Source organism: Protopterus annectens, chromosome 13.part0 (assembly GCF_019279795.1).
Source record: "Protopterus annectens isolate FY-2018-M chromosome 13.part0, PAN1.0, whole genome shotgun sequence".
NCBI classification, from domain to species: Eukaryota; Metazoa; Chordata; order Ceratodontiformes; family Protopteridae; genus Protopterus; species Protopterus annectens.
Window position 1 is genome coordinate 521467757 of NC_056747.1, and position 20525 is coordinate 521488281.

Consider the following 20525-nt stretch of genomic DNA (forward strand, 5'->3'; position numbering starts at 1 on the left):
TCTGGTTCCAGGTGCAGAATCTCTTCCATTTTTCTGAGTAAGCTTTCCTGGTGCTAGGCCTCCTGGCCTCCAAGATGACATCCATAACTGCTTTAGAGAGAGGTGTTGCCTGTTTGACTAAAGTATCTGCCATGCAGCCAGGTTTAGGGTTTTGAGCTGACTGTGCAGGATCTGATTGTTTTGTTGAGTCAGAAGGAGTGGAATTTGGGGCAAAATCCATGGTGGGCCCTGAGCCAAGTTCCTTAAGATAGGGTACCAGTGCTGGTGTGGCCAGTCTGGAGCAATCAGGATCATCTGTGTTTTTTCTTGTCTGGCTTTTAGGAGTACCTTTGAAAGGAGAGGCAGTGGTGGGAAGGCATAGACTTTTAGGTTTTTCCAGCTGAACAGAAGCGCATCCACTTTCCATGCTTGTTTGTGATAAGTCCTTGTGCAGAATTTTTGTAGATGACAATTCAGAGGGGAGGCAAAAAGATCTATGTCTGGGCATCCGCATTTTTGTGTTATCATGCTGAAGATTTGTGGATTCAATTTCCATTCGTGAGGGTCCATGATATTTCTGCTTAGGTGGTCTGCCTTAGTATTTTTCTTTCCTGGCAGGAATTGTTCTTGCAGGTGAACTTGGTACATTAGAGCTGTGTTCCACAAGGTCATGGCTTGCCTGCATAGGGGATAAGAATGAGTGCCCCCTTGTTTGTTTATGTACCACATTACTGTGGTGTTGTCTGTCTTTAGTAGTAGTTGTCCTGGATGTAGAAGGTCCATGAAAGCTGTTGGGGCATTTTGAACAGCCAACATTTCTTTTTGATTGATGTGAAGATGCATCTGGTCTGTGGTCCACTTGCCCTGAATGCATTTTCCTGCCATGTGTGCTCCCCAGGCATAATCCGAAGCATCTGTTAGAGTTTGTCTGGCTGGGGGTTGTGTAAAAGGCTGACCCTTGTTTAGGTGACATGCCTGTGCCCACCATCGAAACTCCTGTTGTAGGCAGGGAATAATTGGAATTACTGCTTCTAGACTGTGAGAGTGTCAAGTCCAAACACTTTTTAGGTACCATTGTAATTTCCTCATATGCAGTCTGGTATATGGTATTCGTAGTATGCAGGATGCCATGAATCCCAGGGCCTGCAGAATTTTTCTTGCAGGGAGATGGGACGTTTTTGCCAACAGTTGAAAATATTGAGTTAGTTACACTTGTTTGTCTGGCGTGAGGTAAGCCATCTGGGCCGTTGTATTTAAGCTGGCACCCAGGAATGTAATCTGTTGTGAAGGCACTAGGTTTGACTTCTTTTCGTTTACTGTGTACCCTAGAGAAATTAGCAACTTTTTCACAAATGCCAGATGCTGTAGAAGAGTGTCCTTTGTCTCTGCTTGAATGAGGCAGTCGTCCAGATATGGATATATTTGAATTCCTTTTTGCCTGCAAAATGCAATTACTGGTGCCAGGCACTTTGTGAAGACCCTGGGTGCAGTAGATAAGCCAAAGGGCAGTGCAGAGAATTGGTAGTGCATTGTACCAGCTTTGAATCTGAGGTATCTTCTGCAATTTTGTCTGATAGGGACATGCAGATATGCCTCTTTGAGGTCCAGAGTAAAGCCTTCTTGCCCAGCATGGGTAGAAGCTGCTGTAATGTCAACATTTTGAATTTCGGAATATCCAGGTAAGAATTGAGAATTGAAAGGTCCAGTATGGGCCTCCAGGCTTTGTCCTTTCTGGGGACCAGGAAGAGTCTTGAGTAAAATCCTTGTCCTTGTTCCTGTTGTGGTACTTTTTGTATAGCTCTCATGTCCATGAGGGCTGAAATTTGTTTTTGTGCCTCTGCCCATTGATTTTGTGGCAGGACTGGCATTCCTTTTAGCTTTGTTAAAGTATGAAAGTGGAATCTGTAACCTTGAGACACAATATTCAGGACTCATTTGTCTTGGGTGATTGTTTGCCATTTTTGAGAAAAAAGTGCTAGTTTTCCCCCTAATGGGGCTTCCAAAAGGGACGTGCTTGGCGTACGCAAAGGAAAGTCATTGTGACTGTTTCCTGTTAGGTTGAGACTTGTCCTCACCTCCTTTTGGGGTTGAGGTGCCCCACTGTCGTTGTCTGAGCCTTGGGCTTGAGATCTGCCTCTTGGGCATCTGTATCTGCCTCTCTGTTGCATGTCTGACACTGGAAAGGACCAATTTTTTGTTGGCCAATTTCTGCTAAAACGAGGTGGCTGTACCTGTAAGAAATCCTTGACTGTCTGCATAGATTTAGCTTTATCCTCCATTTTCTTTAACACCTCTTCTGCCTTAACACCAAACAAGGTGTCATGCTGTAAAGGAGCATCCAATAACTTTGCCTTAACATGATCAGGTAAACTCTGTTCTTTTAACCAAGCATGTCTTCGAATAACAGAACCTGTAACTGCGGCTCTACAAGAGGCCTCTAAAGAATCAAAACCACATTGCAGAGTATGTTTTCCCACCTGCAAAACTGCATACAATAAATCCTACATTTCTTTACAATCAGGAGCTTCTGAGCTAGCAAGCATTTTCTGTTTTAACTGAGCCATTAAATGTTGCTAGTACTTAAGTATGTGAAACTGGCAATTTAAAGCTCTTACTGCTAAAGTTGCAGACGTGTATACTTTCTTCCCCCATCTATCCAAAGCTCTGGAATCTCTGTCAGAGGGTACTGGATTTTTTGCAATGGAAGCCTTAACTCCTTTTGGACCCTGGGAAATTGTTTCTGGATCAGCAGAAGAGTTTTTGTAAAGAAACTTGTGAGAGTCAGGGACTCTATAATACCTATCTGGCTTGGCTGGAGCAGGGGGCAAAGAGTCAGGAGATAAACTGGATTCAGAGAACACATCATCCACAATGTCTAGTACAGGCGGAATAGCCAGGGGCCTGTGCTGAGGCAATAAGAGGAAATCTCTGAGCCTTTTCTTGGATTCAGAGTAATCCTGACTTTCCCAATGGAAATGTTCCCTCATGGTATGTAAAGTTTCCCCAAAAGAATAATCCTCAGGAGGAGAGGCTGAGGGGATAGATTCCTCAGCATCAGAGTCCTCATAGGGGGGTAAAGAGTATCCCTGGTCTGAAGAGGAATCAGAGGAAATGGAAACTTGATCAGAGGAGTCATAGTCTGTATCCTGCCTAGGTCTTTTCTCAGGGGGGCGATGGGAACCCTGATAAGAGTAATGAGGTCTGCGGCCGTTTTAAGCATCTGTTTCTTAGGCATGTTCTCAGGGGGGGATGGGAACCCCTGATAAGAGTAATGAGGTCTTCGGCCATTTTAAGCATCTGTTTCTTAGGCATGGAGGACTATCCAGGAGAATGCTGTACTTGTTTCTTTGTCTTTAATGGTACCTTTGTCTTGGCTGTTGTTTTAATGGTAAGTTGTGAAGGTCTGAAAACACCCTCAGAAGCCGATGCCTGCTCAGCGGCTCCGGACCCATCTGAGGGATTAGTTTCCGTAGGCCCAATACCTTGTTTCCAGAGGCCTAGATGTCTCCACGTGGGAGTCGGCAGCAGCCTGTGGCTGAGGTAGCGGGTGTCAGGGGCTGCAAAAGCGCCTCACTGAGAATCGGTGACTGGCCTAGAAGAGGTTTCGTCGTCATCGGTTTTGGACCTCAGATGCCTGTCTTTATCCTTGTCTTTGCGTTTTTTTGGTATTGAGGTCATTAGCTGATCTGACGGCATGGTATAATTGAACCTTCGGCCAAAGTAGTGTAAAGCAAAATCAAAACGCCTTTTTATAGTGAGTTTGTTGAAACTAGCACAAAACCGACAACTAGTGATGTCGTGATCAGGGCCTAGGCATGGAATACAGTAAGAGTGGAAGTCCTTATGAGGTATTTGCTTCCCACAAGAAATACAATTATTAACTTTTTCTGACATCGGTCTGAGGCAAGAAAAAGGTTTCCCCAACAGGGTACTTAGCTTTATTGAAGACTTCGGATCTGAAATTCGACTTCGAAAATCTCAGGAGTCTGCTGACCGGCACTTGCAAACTGCTTCTGCTTCGGGCACCGTGTGGCAAGAAAGACTGGAGAAAATGGTGTCTGATGCATATTATATACCCCTGGTGCACTGACGTCAGGGAAGAAGCGACAGCAACCAACGCCGGACCAAGACTTTGGAACTCTGGCCAACTGCGGCACCGCCTGACGGCAGGATAACCCAAGTGTGATGACTGCAGCAGTGTAACACGAACATCTTCATGAGCCTGTCATTGTGAGGCCACTTGAAAAGAAGGGCATGCCCACCTTTGTAGTGCAGCAACAGCCTCAGAACTGAATACATTCAGTAAGGGTTGGATTGGGGTGTTGCCCCCCAACAGAATTTTTTTTTCTTGTTTTCAGCAAACTGCTGTATGTTAGCTGGAGTACTTTTGCCTTCTTTGTTTTTGCAGAGCTTTTAATTGAATTACAAAGTGTGCAAATTGTAATTTAAATTTCAGTTTTGTAATGTGGGTCTGTATTATATCTATCCTGTTATGAGAGCGAATTCAAGATGGGTGTGTGCTGCAGTAGTTCACTGTAGTAATTGGAACTGTCAGGATTTCTTACTATAAATATGGCAGGCAAAACACAGAAATGTGTTTGACATCCTGTCATCAGTCTTCAGAAGACTTTCAGATAAGTGTAAATCTTAAACCTGTCTCATTAATTAAATATTGTCTGCAGTTTGTAAACTTTAGTAATTTTGTTGACATGGCCCAGGGCCATAATAAGCTGTTTAAATGGCTATTTAAAATTGATTGCTTTATTCACTTTGATTTCTGCTTAGTGATTTTCTGCTGTAGACTTGTTATTGATTTTCAGGTTTGTAATTTTGTCTGCTTGTATAGACAAAATAGTATATTCAGCCTTCTTAATGTATTAAGACGGTGACCCTTGGGATTGGTGTACATGTATAGTCTAATTTTATTTAAGGGATTCAAGGCTTTCTACAGTGACGAAGCCAGAAGCACGTAAGACAGAGCTGAAGTACTTGTGAATTTAGTCACCTTCTTCTTTAGACTGAAGGACAGACTTGTTTAAAACAGTAAAGTTATTCCTTACTGTAGTGGTTGATTCTGCTAGCCCCCCCTATATATTTTCTGTCCTCCCCCCATTAAACCACCTCTCTCATGCACACCTCATCCAACCTACATGACTGTGCTACTCAATATCCACTGCATCTATTTACTGATATTGTACTGTACTTAATGGGTGGGCGCAGTGGTACAGTGGTTAGCGTTGCCACCTCACAGCAAGTGGTTCTCCGGTTCGATCCTCTGCTGGAGTGCCTTCTGTGTGGTGTCTGCATATCCTCCCTGTGGTCGCGTGGGTTTCCTCTGGGTGCTCCAGTTTCCTCCCACATCCCAAAGACATGCTGTAGGTGGACTGGACACTCTAAATTAGCCCTAGGTGTGAGTGTGTGCATGTGTGTGCCTTCTGTAGAAGGTTGGGCGCCAGGCTGGCAACTCAACACCGTAAAGCTCCACTGCCAATCATGAGTGGACAGGTGAGCCACTGTGGCAACACCTAACCAGGAAAAGCCGAAAGAAGAAGTACTGTACTTAACAATAGACTCTTCTTATGACTCGCTATCCCTGCATTTGCTTACTGCCATTGTTCTTGCCTTGCAGACTACTGTTATCTATAACCCCATGTATAACAGCCAATGGACTCGTCTATGAATGCTGTATGTAAGCTTAAACCTCAGAGCCAGTGTAAGTTATTTATTGGCTCTTGTTTACTGTTGATCGATCGCTCATCTCATTTTCTTCTCTTGTGTCTATTTACATCTCTATACATTCCCCTTCATTGCTAATGTATCTCCCTACTCTAATTTGTGCACAAACTGGCTACTAATAAGCAAGTCAATGTGAAGATACACTCCAACCTTAATAAACCTTGCTGTCTCTTCTCTCCTTCACTTTACAGGTAGAGTTTGAATTATTGCTTACCCCCTCTGAGGCCTTCACTGATAGATTTCCACTGATTGCCTCTCTGGTTTCGCTGATTTCTTTGCATTCCACCTGGTACTCCTTGTGCTATCCCCCCCTCCCCCAATACTAAGTTTATATTAGAATCCTGCTGAGCATGGAACCATCTTTAAATTACTAGTCTCCCACCAGGACACAAGTGCTCTTCAGCAATTGAATTCTGCTTGCTGGTAAGCCATTAGACCTCAGGAATTTTGTTTAAAGTGTTAAGATTTGTAAAGTAACATTACTTTTTGCTGCCCATTACTGTTGTCTTGGTGGGCTCTGCCCCGGTCTGTTCGTTCTCGCTAATGCTGTGGCTCTCTCCACTCCCATGCCCTGCTCCAATTCCCTCCCGCTACCACTATATTTATAGTAATCACACCCACAGCTCGATCTCACATCACCTCCACCAATCACAGCTCCTCAAGTCAGATCACATTACACCAAACCAACTTGCTCCACCACAAAATACTCCTAACCATTCTCATTCCCACTAGGCACTACTTACCCATCCACATATAGTGCAACCCTATAATTCCTATCCAGACCTCCACCTAGAACCAACCTAAACGTTATAACCATGACCATCACACAACTAAATCTAGTCTGTCTTCTCATAATTATTTATAACTCCACAAGTTATTACTCTAGCAATATCCCTAAACTTAGTAGCACAACAATATAGTATGCACTCTCATATACAGACACCATACATTATAATAATATCTGCCCACAATTGTTCAAGAACTACATAACAGACCAATTCAGAACTAAACACATGTGCTCTCATTCCTACGCCAAAAAACACAATACTTTCTCACACTCATCACCAAAATCCAACATCTGTATCACCATTTTAACACCAGGCTCACCATAAGTGGGGCTATCCACCCCAATCCAGGCCCAAATCCATCCTGTCCAACACAAACTGCTCCAACACAAATGCCAGAACATAACACTCCCACTATCTTCATCCCTGGGCAAATCAACAGCAGCAGCAAAACCAACCATCTTTTAATGCTAAATATTATAAGTATCAAAAAAAAAATACCTGAACGCCAGGCCACAATAGCACACTACTCCCCAGACATAGTTGCTTTAACAGAAACCTGGCTAAATAAAAACATAGCTAACTCAGAAGTTCTCCCTACCGGCTACAGTATCATTAGACAAGACAGACCACTTCGTAAAGGAGGTGGAACTGCCTTACTGTACAAGTCCAACTTAACTGTACATCAATTACCAAACTCCTACCCCTCCCCCAATAATTGGGACATACGTATCTCACAACTTCAACTTCACCCTAAAAAGGTCATCACTACAATTGTGATCTATATTCCACCTGGTAATACACCTGCTAGCCTTGAAGACGTCTTATCCTGGTGTTCTTCCACATACTCACAAGAAACCCTTATTCTTGGGGATTTCAACCTAGATTGGTTCACCTGTATATCAGAACCACAAAGTAATCTAATCTCCACGGCTACCAGCAGCTAGTCCAAATTCCAACTAGATGCGATAAAAAATCTAAAAGGAAATTCATCCTTGACTGGGTCCTAACAACCCCACATTGTACCCCCACACAGGCAGTCTCCCAGACACCTTAAGTGACCACAACATAATATACCATATACGTAATAGAACAAGCATATGCAAAACCACTAAATATAAATCCACTAGAAACACAAAAACTTCTCTTGACGTCCTCAACACTTTACTCTGTAACTGTGACTGGGCCCCTGTAAAAACCCTCCCACTTGACCAGGCTGTAGCATATTTCAACAAAACATTTCTACAACACCTAGACACTGTCGCTCCATTGCGCAAAATCAAGGTTAGAACCTCTACAAACCCCTGGCTCAGTAAAGAAACCAAACAAATCCTCAAGTCCAGAGACACTGCCTGGCTATACTATCAAAAAAACAAAGAAACACAAAGCTTAACTAGGTACCAAGAACTGCACAACCATGCAAAAAATGCATTAGGCTGGACAAAAAAATCCTACTACATGACATTACAAACTAAATACCAACACAACCCCCCAAAATTTTGGAAAAATGTAAACCAGCTACTAAAACCCACCCAAAAGCCTACCGCCAAACCAACCACCCCTGACACTAAAGTTCCCATCAAAACACAATTCAACTTTTCTATCCTTAGTATCACAGGACATTTCCTACCTCACTATCCCCCCCCCCCAACACAAATAACACTAGTACAAGCTTTATCCTCAAAACAGTTTCCACCACTTCAATCAAAAGCATACTCTCCTAACTAAAAACATCATCAACAGCAGCTGACCTACTCACCAGCTATTTCTTGAAACTCACAGCAGATGCTATTGCTATCCCAATCTCCACTCTCATAAAGAGATCAATTGTTGAAAACTATGTGCCCAAACTCTAGAAAATATTCTATGTTACACCCATACATAAAGGCAGGACCTCCACTGAACTTAACTACAGACCCATTGCTTTACTCTCCTCCCTGGCCATAATCCTAGAAAAATGCATCCATACCCAGGTGCCAAAATATCTCCTAGACAGCAACATCCTGTCATCTACTTAGCACAGTTTCAGACCTGCCCATAGTACCACTACAGCCCTCCTCTGCTTCACAGACACAGTAAACAGTCTCAAAAATGAAGGCCTGCAGGTGTCAACTCTTTTTTTTTTTTTTTTGGATATGTCCAAAGCATTTGACACAGTCTCGCACCAAATCATCCTAAACAAACTAAACCAGTATGACCTGTCAAATTCCACTCTTACCTGGTTCCAAAGCTGCTTAACTGACAGGTACCAAGCTGTGAAATGGGAAAATTATCTCTCTCCTCAGCTGCCCATAACTATAGGAGTCCCACAGGGTTCTATCTTCGGACCACTACTATTCACAATCTTCACAAATGACCTCCATACCTCCACACAGCATGCATCTGTCATTCAGTATGCAGATGATACTACCTTAATCTGTGCTGCACAAAACATTCCCACCCTCCTGCAAACAACTCAACTAGCATTCTCTGACATTGAAAACTATCTTACCAAAGCCCAACTTATCCTCAATCCAAAGAAAACTCTGCTTATGATTATAACCAGTTCTAACAAAAATACTGATAACAGTCAATTCACTATCTACTCCACAAATTCTACTCCAATCGCTCCAGTGCCACAGGCTAAGCTATTGGGAATAACCATAGATTCCCACCTAAACTTTGATAGTCATCTCAACTATTAAAAAAGTACATGTCAAACTGGGATCACTCTACCGTATCAAACCATTTCTTACCAACAACACAAGATCAGCCATTGCTCACTCCCAACTTCTATCCACCCCCCATTCTGACTAATCTCAACAAAACTGAACTAAGCAAAATGGAAGACTGCTGTAACAGAATTGCCCACTTTGCTGCAGATTGCCCATATAGAACTCATCACTATACTGCTTTGAGAGATGGCTCCACTGGCTTGAACTGCCCAACCTCCTAACCTACAGTCATCTCTGCCTCTGTCATTCTATTTACCTCCCCAATAAGTGTCCTGCCCTCAAAAACCTAGTACAACATCACTCAGCCAAAAGACCTTTTAGATCATCAAGCAGACTACTACTAGAAGTCAACAACAGCTACAATAGCTTTGAAGATGCACTATATAGTAGTTCAGTGGCTAAAAAATGGAACACTCTCCCTACTAGCATACAAAACACATCGTCCAAAGCCCCCTTTAAAAACCTCATTAGGCAACATCTCAAGCAAAGTTTGCAGTGCCATGATTGCTCCCCAGGCTAATGAAAGCAGATAAGGTGCACATACTGAACCTAGAGTACTTGATAAGTTTTTCATTCTTACAAACACTGACCATCTACAATGTATGTACTGCACCTGTGTACTATGTATGTATTCTACCTATGTTCCAAATTTCAGCTGTACACAACAAATCTATTAATTACCTTTATTTTTAAATTAATTTTTTCTTGTTTCTTCTCTCCACTGTAACTGTTGATGTGCTGCATACCACTGTAAAAACATGTCAATTCTAATTTGTGTGTTTACTGATCATGTCTAAATATCTAAATGTACCTGTAATTTTTCTATGTGGAGCTTTTCTCCCCGGGCCTCTGCTGAAAAAGGGCCTTTTCCGCTCAGTCAGAAACACCTGGTTAACAAATGTAAAAATAAAGTAAATTTAAGACCTGTAGCCATGTTTATAATGGATTCATGTTGACTCACTGAAGGTAAATTAAATTGAAAAATGCTCATTGAAACTACATTCAGCGGACACCAGAGAACTTTTTTTATACAGGGGGGATAACCCCACTGCATCCACAAGCAGAAGAACACCCCACACCCCTGAAGTTGTGTATACCAATTCCACTGTTGCACAACAATGGAGAAACAGGCAAACTCCACTGCTTGAGAAAATAGTTTCACTGAACAGTATTTGAACATTTTACTTTCACTGAAACTAGCTTTGCTGATATAACATTCTCCTAATTTAGAACATGTACAATGCAAGCAAGGCATTTCTCTACAGTAATAGCTCTGCTTAGTTGTTGCCAATGCTCAACATATCTGGTTTCTTTTCTCTTTTGGCTTTATACAACTATAATGTTTTGAGAGTAATGCCCCTAGATGAAGCAGTTACTGACTTAAGTTACACCTTCCTAAAAATATTAAATGATTTAGCACCAGTTAGGACAAGCAAGGTAAAATCCTAATAGAGCCATGGCTGACAAAAGAAACAAAACAACTCGTGCTACAAGGAGACAAAGCATGTAAAGAATGGTACAAGAAAAATACACAACATATTGACCAAATGTGTAGATATTTCAGAATCCATACCAAGATCCTTGTTAAATCTGATGAGAAGTCATAATGCAGTAATCTCCAACAGAATCACCAAAACAACTCCAAGTTATTTTGGTCCTCTCTAAATTATTACACCCTAGCCATACCACTACAACCCGTCCTATTTTAAACAACACATTCTGTTGCCACTCAGTTCATCACTCATTTTGTCCAATCAGTTCTATCGCTGACCACCTCACTTTACCCCTCCAACTTCCATCTGTTCACAAAAGCAACACAGTCTTTTAGTTATCGGCCCATCCCAACATCAGCCATAAAAAATTACTAGCCAAGTTAAAAGCAACAACCTTGGCTGCCGATTATCTTCCCACTGAGTTCATCAAAATAAGTTCAGAAGCAGTAGTCTTCCCTGTCTCCATTCTAATCAGTTGGTCAGTGACTGAAAACGGAGTCCCATCCATCTGGAAAAAGTGTATTATACCCCTTCACAAAGAAGGTACATCAACAGAGTTAACAAACTACACACTTGCTGCTATCCTATCACTCCCCTCAAAAATCCTTGAGAAATGCATTCACTGCCAGTTTATGAAACATAAGCAAACACGACCTTCTCTCCCAACACTCCACATGGTTTCAGGCCCAACCACAGTACTACTGCCCATCTCAACTTCGACATAGTAAACCAATACAGAAATGAGAGCAACCTTGTTTCTTCACTTTTCCCTGACCTTTCCAAAGCGTATGACACAATGTCCCACCAAAAGCTCCTCTCTGAACTTGCAGCACTAGGTCTCCTTTACCCCCTCCTCTCCTCATTTCACATCTTTATGCAGTTGTCAGCAGGCAACTAAATGGCAACAAAACTTTTCAGTATTTCAACTGATCTCTGTTAGTGTTCTCCAAGGGTCAGTACTTCATACCGCTACAGCACAATATGCTGACGATTCAACCCTTATCTGCTCTACCCCCATCCATAACAAAAGTATAAGAAATCACTCAAAAACCATTTGCTGACATTGAAATATGGCTAAAAAAATTCTACCTTGCTGCTTAATGCCAAAAAATAAGACTTATGCTGTTTGCTCCAAAACAACACCTTAACCAGAAGCACACAGTTCATATTACCTCAAGTAGTAACACAAAAATAGAAACCATAAGACAAACTAAACTACTCTGACTCCTAGTAAATAATAACCTCAAATTTCATCACCACATACTTCATTCCATCAAGAAAACTCGCCAAAAACTCTACTCACTCTATAGGACCAAACGTACCTGACCAATCAAGTAATGATTACCTCATCAGCAACATATCTCCTTCTCTCTCTTTATATGCTTCCCCTGTTCTTATAAATGTCAACACTACATATAAAACTAAACTAGCCCCCAACTACTGCAAAATAGCTAAATTTACAACCAACCAGCCTATCTTATAAAAACACCACTGCCTTGCATTAAAACAATTAAACTGACTTTAACTCCCAAACCAGTTGATATACTCACAAGTAATTATCCACAAACTATTGTACTCTCCAGACAAGTGCCAGGCATTACAAAATACTGTACTGTGCTATTCACCCACTAGAGAACTTTCTAACAATAAACTTTTACTATGCATCAGTAGTACATTCAACACTACTGGAGACTTACTCTACTCTCATTATATGTCAAAACTCTGGAATGAAATCCCCACACAGTTAAAACAGATAGAAAACGTAGACAGTTTCAAAACGTTGCTTGAACAGAACCTATGCCCAAAGATGGCTCTGTTCTTCCTGCTCCCCTGACTAGCTTTACTCAGATTACCTTTCTCCAACTTTTACAGCCACTTTGCTTCCCATTCTTTTTGTGGTGTATTGCACCTCCTCATACTGCACTTATTTTTTAAACTTACTTTTCCTCCTCCTCTTACACCCCACCACTAATTACAATTCTGCCTCTGTCCATTTATCTTCATGCTTATTTCCATAACTTCTCCTTTCATACCTTTCTCATCATTTTTAAGCTGCATTCTATTCTGTCTGTAAATTATTACTAAACTCAAAAGCACACTGTAGCTATCATGATACAAGGACATTGTTATTTATGTTATTTCTCTATTCAATAATTAGCCAGTTTAATTCCTCTTGTTTTTTGTGTTAAAATGTTATGTTCATGTAAGAAATATTTGATATTGGGAGGGGAGGGTGGCCTAATGGTTAAGGTGTTTGCCTTACAAACACAAGGTGCAGGATTTGTGTCTCACAAGGGATAATTGGCTAGGCTTAAAATAACTCTTAAGAGCAGTTAGCTTAGTACTAATCTATGGACCTATGAAAACAAATTAAAAACAATGTAAATATGGTCATGTAGATGTTTTACCCTGCAATTATAAATGCACGTCATGTGTAATTTAATTGTGGAGCTTTTCTCCCTACCTTCTCATCTCTGCTATAGCAGGTTTGTACTCTCTTCTTACATTAGTTTACAAAAGGTTACAGTATCTACGTTATGTGAAGCTTTCCTACCCAGCCCCCACTGAAAAGGGCTCCATGCTGAGCAAATATATCCCAGTAAACAAATGCTGATGAATGAGTAAATAAAACTGTCCCTTTTTTCCTGTTGTATGGCTTCTGTCCTTTAGCTGCTTCCAATGTCCATCTGGAAATGTACAGTTACAGATTTTAATGGAAGATAGGTGCTACTTAGCTCGGAGTCTGGTCTTTTTTCCTATATTCTGGTTAAGTTGCAGGTCCTACTTCAACAGCTTGCTTTTTTCTTGTAGACAACATAGCACTTTGTCCCTGAGGTAATCTTTTTAATGCCACCTCCTCAGGAAGGCTGTTTAATCATCAAACACCCTTTCCCCTGACAAAAAAAATGTTTCTTTTCTCCCTTAAGCCTTCCACTGTGTATTTTCAAACTGTGCCCTTTTGTTCCCCAAACTAATTTTTGTAAGTGTACCCACTTGGAATATGCAAATTACCGCATGTTTTTTAAGTTTTTGTTCCAACTTTTTATTATTTAAATCAAAAAACATTGAATGACACTTTTATGCATTATTCAATTATTGGCTATACACATCTCTTCTCTTGAACATTGCCAGTGCAAAAGCTAAACAATAATATCACAACTGATGAGACAGTGTTCTGCAGCGAGGAACCACTGGGGGAAGGAACCAACAACAAGCAGATTGCCTGGAGTAATCCTAATCCCATTTACTTGTTTGGGCATCTTGTGATTTAATGATCTAGTCTTGCCTCTCTTTAGTCATACAGCTGTTCTAGGGTAATTCAGCTCAGGAGAGGACCTCTTTATCATATCAGTCCCATCACTGGTGTGCATTTCTGACGGGAATTATGATGTCATTTTCAGTTCAAGAAAATGTGCCTAGTTTTGATGCCATGTTATAATGTGCACCTCTACACACCTAATGATGTCAAACAAAAGTGTCATTAACATCAGGATACATGGACATTTTAGTCAAGCAGGTAACTTATTCTGTACAAGATAGCAGTTTAGTGAAACAATGTTAATTCAGCTGTCATGAACACACTGGCACTAGATAGTGTGTAATGAGATGCAAAAATTGTTAAAAGGAGATTACAGTGGTCTTAAACTGACAATAGCTGTAATACATATTCACAGTATACACAGGCAACTCTACTCTGCTCATCTTCACAAGTGAAGTTATGATCTCTTAACAAAATGAATTTTCTTTTGTTGGCTCAAGGAAAGGGTATTTCCAGATGACCATTAAGGAAATAAGAGGAAGGAGGAAGGCTGTGAACTGAACATGACAATATTGACATTACCCAGCAAAAAGCTGGCAGTCCATTTTGGGATGGAGTGTAATGGGCCTAGAAAAAAGGTTGTTAATTCTTGTTGATTTTGGAATAATTGGCTGCTAGTTGGTTGGAAGCCACGTCTGTTATTTTTGAATATGTGATATTTACCATTAACAGAGAGAGGGAGTATAGTTTGGGCCATGTTTCAGAAATGGATAATGATTGGGTTCTTTGCTATAATCCATCTTTCAGGTATTTCTAATTTGCTGTTTATGATGTCACTGTTAGAATGAAAAGTTATTAAAACTGAATGAAACCACAAGAGTGGAGGAGAGGAGTGATATAATGGGCAGCATGAGAAGGGCAAGCACCGTGATGGACATTATAATGTGGCAGGGCATTATAATGTGGCAGGGCATTATAATGTGGTAGGGCATTATAATGTGGCAGGGCATTATAATGTGGTAGGGCATTATAATGTGGCAGGGCATTATAATGTGGTAGGACATTATAATGTGGCTGGGTATTATAATGTGGCAGGGCTAAGACTTTTTTTTTACCCGAGTACTTCAGAAGCATAAATGAGAAAATGAATGAGAGTGAAATTCAAAACATTTCCCTAAACAAAGCAAGTGAAAGATTTTGATCTTATAGCTAAAGAACGGAGAAGGTTGACTTGTAGCTGAGATTAGAAAGTGATTTGAATTTAACAGCACAAGGTAATTCTGAATGCACATATGTTCAGTGGATATTAAAGGTAGGAAAAATGGAAAAACGTTTGGAAAGGAGAAAGAGGTAAGAAGGAAGAGGCAGAGCAGTCTGAGAAGGTAAAGTAAGCAAAGCATGTTGAGCGAAAGTACAGAGAGGCTAATCAGTACAAAGCGTGAAGTGTAGCCTCTCAGTCACTGAAGTATTCAGCAGGAGTATCTTGGGGTATACAAAAGATTATAGAGATGTATATAGGGAAGAACTATGCTTGCCAGGAGGAGGACAAATTGAAGACATTTGCATGATCAGGCTTCCCTTGCATGGCAGTGCACTACAAAAGATAGAAACCTTTCATCTCTGCTTGTGGCCCAAGAGATCCAGACAAGTATAAATAAAGATATTAGGCCTCTGTTAGTGACCCCACTTAAGTAATATCCTTATATTGTCTGTGAAAATACTTCCCTGTCATGCAGGTATAAGTATGTTCTGTATGCAAACGCAGCTCTTAGAGGTGAGCTCTGGATTACCAGAATTACTAGCTCGCATCTTGGAGGCCAAGCTTCCAAACAAAAGTAAAGGGCGAGATGCACATCACTGTAAACTTAAGTTGCCTAATATGAATAAGAAAAAGGCATCCATTCAAAATGTGTGCAGAAAATAGCCAGATGCAGGCAATACCATATTCTGTCCTGTAATCTTGGACATTGACTCCTTATAGAAATAGTGCCTTAGCAGTGAGAGATGACTAAGAAAGACAATGTAATAAAGTTACAGTATGGATTAGAACTTCAAAACTGATGAGCATGATGCTATCATTTGAAGGGTCAGTTAAAGCAGATAAGCCAATGGTGTTAAAAGCTGGAGAGATGTTATTCCATGCGGTGAAATCAATAAGAGGAAGAAGTGGTGCCAGGATGGACATAAGCCATTAGGAGTGGAAGGGTGTAGCCAAAATGCTTATTTTTGAACTAAATGAGGGGGAGTCGAAGAAAAGTCAGATCAGCTGTAAAAAGGAGCAGAAAACCACTATCCAAATTTGCTCATTCTGCATTGAAAACCTTTAACAGCAGCACAGAGGATACTGAAGTGGTCATCCTGGGAGTTGTACAAAATCAGTGAATTATTAACAATGGTCTGTAATATATCACTGGCAGAATGCCTAAGCTACTCTATATAGTATAAAAAAGCAACCCCAAAGAGGAACAAAGCAAGCAACTACACAAATATAGATCTGTATGTGTTCTGAAAAACAATGCAGTGTAAATAATTTGGATTAGCTTAACCAACGCACAGCAGGTAACTTAGCAAATTATAGGTTAATAAGTAAATCTGCAAAACTATGGCTTGAGATCCTGGAGCAATTGAAAGAGGTAATTTGTATGTCATTCAGAATCAAGCAACTGTAGAGCAAAGGGGAAACTGCTCCCCAAAGCAATCTAAAAAAACGTTTTTTGTACAAGGCAATTGTTTTAAATAAGTTTTCTTTTTTAATAGTAAGACCCAAAGAAGAGCCGCACAATACTTGTTAAGCATTAGAGATTGAACTGTTACAGTATTACCCCTGAACATTATGATAACGGAATAATTTTTCGACTGAATCCTGTTCTATTGGCATTTCTTCAGTTTTGCTATATAGGTATCAGACTGCTAGTTAGATTTATGAAGGTTGCTCATTCAATAATGGATTATTTTGAATTATATTTACAATGCAATGTCTAATAATCGTTAAGAGTTTATCGGCTATTAAAAGACCTGAGAGGGTATTATGGAGTTCCTGAAATTCTGACATCATTGCAGAAAATACTAACAAGTCTAATTTAAAATACAGTCTTAAGACTGTTTCCATGGTTTAATGTTTTATTTTTTTTGGCAGTTAGAACTGCGATTTTCAATTTCTTGTGGTCTTAACTTTTGTGTTATCTGAGTAAATAAGAGAACTGACATTTCCTTTATTTGATGGAAGTCTTGCCTCCAAAGGTAGTAAGTGACTGGATTAATTTGTAGACTACAAACAGCCTCCATTTTCTCAATAGATGCTTTTGAGATCATATTTGTATAACACTACTGAAGATATTTTATAGAGCTAAAATGGTTTGCATCTAGAATGGGTAAATATTCATTATTGATTTAAATTGTTGCATTTGTTAGCTCCTTAAATATATGTAGCAATGTTTTAATTACCATCGTTGGTTAATTCAAATGTTTGCCAGCATATAAATATGTGGAGTTAATTATTGATGTTTGTCTGATGAAGTCTTGTGTGTAAAAGACGAAAAACGTGGTGATTCGTTAAGCGTTTTACGTTGGATTACTTGTTGAATAAATCACTATTTCATTAATAGTTCTCGGCTGTCCGGTGCTTTAGTTTTCCTCTCAGAGTGTTTTTTTTTTTTTTTTTTTGGTTATTTGATTTTCGCACTGTTCCTCGTTTTGTGGTTATTAATGTTTTAATTACCAAAACATTTAATGAGAAAGCATGTTTGGCTATGTTTCTGTTTTTATTTACTGCTGATGTTCTGAAATAGCCCCATTTTATCTAAACAGTCTTTATATCTGTCCAATTTTGGAGGACTTTCCCAACATTTCAAATGTCTGTAGAATTAGGTCATTGTTTCCAAACAAAATGTCCCTTTTATGAATAGTCCAGGAACAATTTCCACATTACTGTCTTTAGGATAAAGGGGGTCTTTGTTTCTGAATCAATTGTGGCTAATGACTGCAGACAGCTGGATGATAAAAATTTCCCCCCAAGGTATGCAGTATAGTTTATTTCAAAGCCTTCCTCTAATTCCCTCCTAGTTCCATTAGCCTGTAAATTGCTCCCTGTGCAGGAAGGGAGTTCTATTGTATATTTTCTTATTCAAAAGAATGGAATGTAGAAAGCAGTTCTCTGTTCACAGGAAGTAGTGCAGCATGTCGAAATTAGTCTGTGTCTTTTCCACAAAGAATATGGATGATAACCAAGATAAAGAGGGTGCTTATCTGTTCTCATATGAAAACTCCAAAGAAAACTTTTTTTTTTGGATTTTTGAGGTTTATAGCTATATACTAGGCATACAGTCCATCTAAGCCAAAATTATGCAATGAGCATGTTACTCACCAGTTAGGGGATCCAATACTAACAACCCCTAGGGATGAATTTATGATAACCCATCCAGTTGTCCAGATTAGTTTTAAAGTCTTCCAGTGTGTTGCTTTGCTTGAAGTATAGTGGAGTTTATTCCACAAATAGGGGGTATGGTGGGGTTAATAACTATTATGCTGGCAGATTGTCTGTTTTGATGAAGGTTATGGCCTTGTGGGTGTTCATGTTGCTGTTAGTCTTTCACAAATGCAGAAAATGAAGAATGATATGGTCCTTCATGGAACTGAAGGCTATGCACAAAGCAGCTCAAAGCAGACTATATGCAACAGCATATAGCTAGGTGATTTTTAAATTGACACAGATTAGAACATTCAGTCCGGTGATGTTATTATTTAGAAAATTTTGGGACCTTTCCAGTTCAGCAAGATGTTTAGAGAGGTAGATACTGAAGGGGGGATTGTATTTTATGGTGATTCTGATGAGGGAAGTATAGAAAGGAATCATAACTTCCTTATTCCAGAAGGGCATGCCTTTGAAAATTAGCTGATCCAGGTAGAAGGATGCAGCATGGTGTAATCTTGGGAAATCTTGCTTACCAGATAAAACCATACTACATTTTTTGACACTGAGCTTTATCTCATAACTTATAATCTAAGTGTTAGTCTGGTCAGACTTTGAAGTATGTGAGTGTCTGAAGGGACATCCAGTTTGCAGTCATTGGCACACTTAACCATATCCCATCTGCTTCTGCTTTAGCATCAGTGAACTAGTTGGGAAAGAGGAGGGTTAGCACAATGGGGTCTGTGGAACTCTACTAATCACATCCTTTTGTGTAGAAAAGGTACCCCTGACTTTAACTGTGTGACTCCTGTCAGTGAGCCATTTGACAGTCCATTCGATAGTTCAGGGATTAATGTTATATAGGCTTATAGGTGTTCACTAGGCTAACGACCACAAGGGCCTTTTTAAGCCTAGCCATGCATCCCAAATCTCCGATAAGTTCAGATACCCTTGATAAGTGTAAGCATGGGCCTGGGAGATGAACCATTTACAGGTTACCTGTGTCCATTAAAGACATATATGCCAAACCATGGAGGAATTTCCGGTTACCCATCAATTGTCCAAGATGCACTTGAATTGGGTTAGGGAAGAAGTTTGCTTCTCATGGATGGGGAGCCTGTTCCATAGATGGCGTAGTCTCATGATCCATACCTATCTCTCCAGCAGGTCCTATTTATATCACAGGCAAGGTTTAAGTCTTTAGAATGGGTAATTCTAGTACTGTTTCTTTTGTGGATATGTAGGAGGTCCATCAGAGTGGGGTCTGACAATGCCCTGTATGCCAGGCATAGATCCCCCCTCAAAGCCCTGTAGGAGACAGAATACAGGGATAGGGCCTTGAGGCATTCTGCATAGGGCATATTACTTATGCCCTGTATTCTTTTAGTGGGGAACCTCAGTGGACGTTCCCATTGTTGGATATGCCTGGTTAGGTACATACCAAAGGAGGCATTGTACTCTATGGGTCTGATGAATGCAGAATACAGTGGAACAATGACTTCCTTGGACTTGGATGCCATACCTTTATTTGTAAGTTGTGCAACACAGAATGATTTCCTCACCACTGTAGACTCATGATGATCAAAGGCTACATTACTATCTGTGTGTGTCCCTAAGTCCCTGACTACTGGGTCAGCTCTAATGGGTGTGTTGTCAATATGGTAGTTACCAGGGATAGATGACTTCCCAAAGGATACCGTTATACTTCCCAAAGGATACTGTTATGTATTTCTTGGCATTTAGTTTTAGTCCATGGCTCTGACACCAGTTGTTTGTCTGTGTCAGCCCCTCCTGGAGAACATTTGTGTCAGTGTGGGATTCAATGACAGCTCCTGATTTGCAATCATCTGCAGATTTAGTCAGCCAGAGACCACTGACATTGGCCTTGACTTAGTAAATGCCAAAAAGTAGGTTCCAAGGGCTAATTCCTGAGGGACTCCACTTGTGACTGGCCTCTTTGTAGAGGTGGACTCCCCAGTTCTAACTTCCTGGTTCCTGTGAGCCAGTTGGTTATCCACTAGGTGACATACGGGTTTGTACCCAACCTCTTGAGTTTGTCAACAATGCCCAAGTGGGGTATTGTGTCAAATGCCTTGGCCAGGTCAAGGTAGGCCATGTGAATGATTTTCCCTCATCCATTGCTTTGATTAC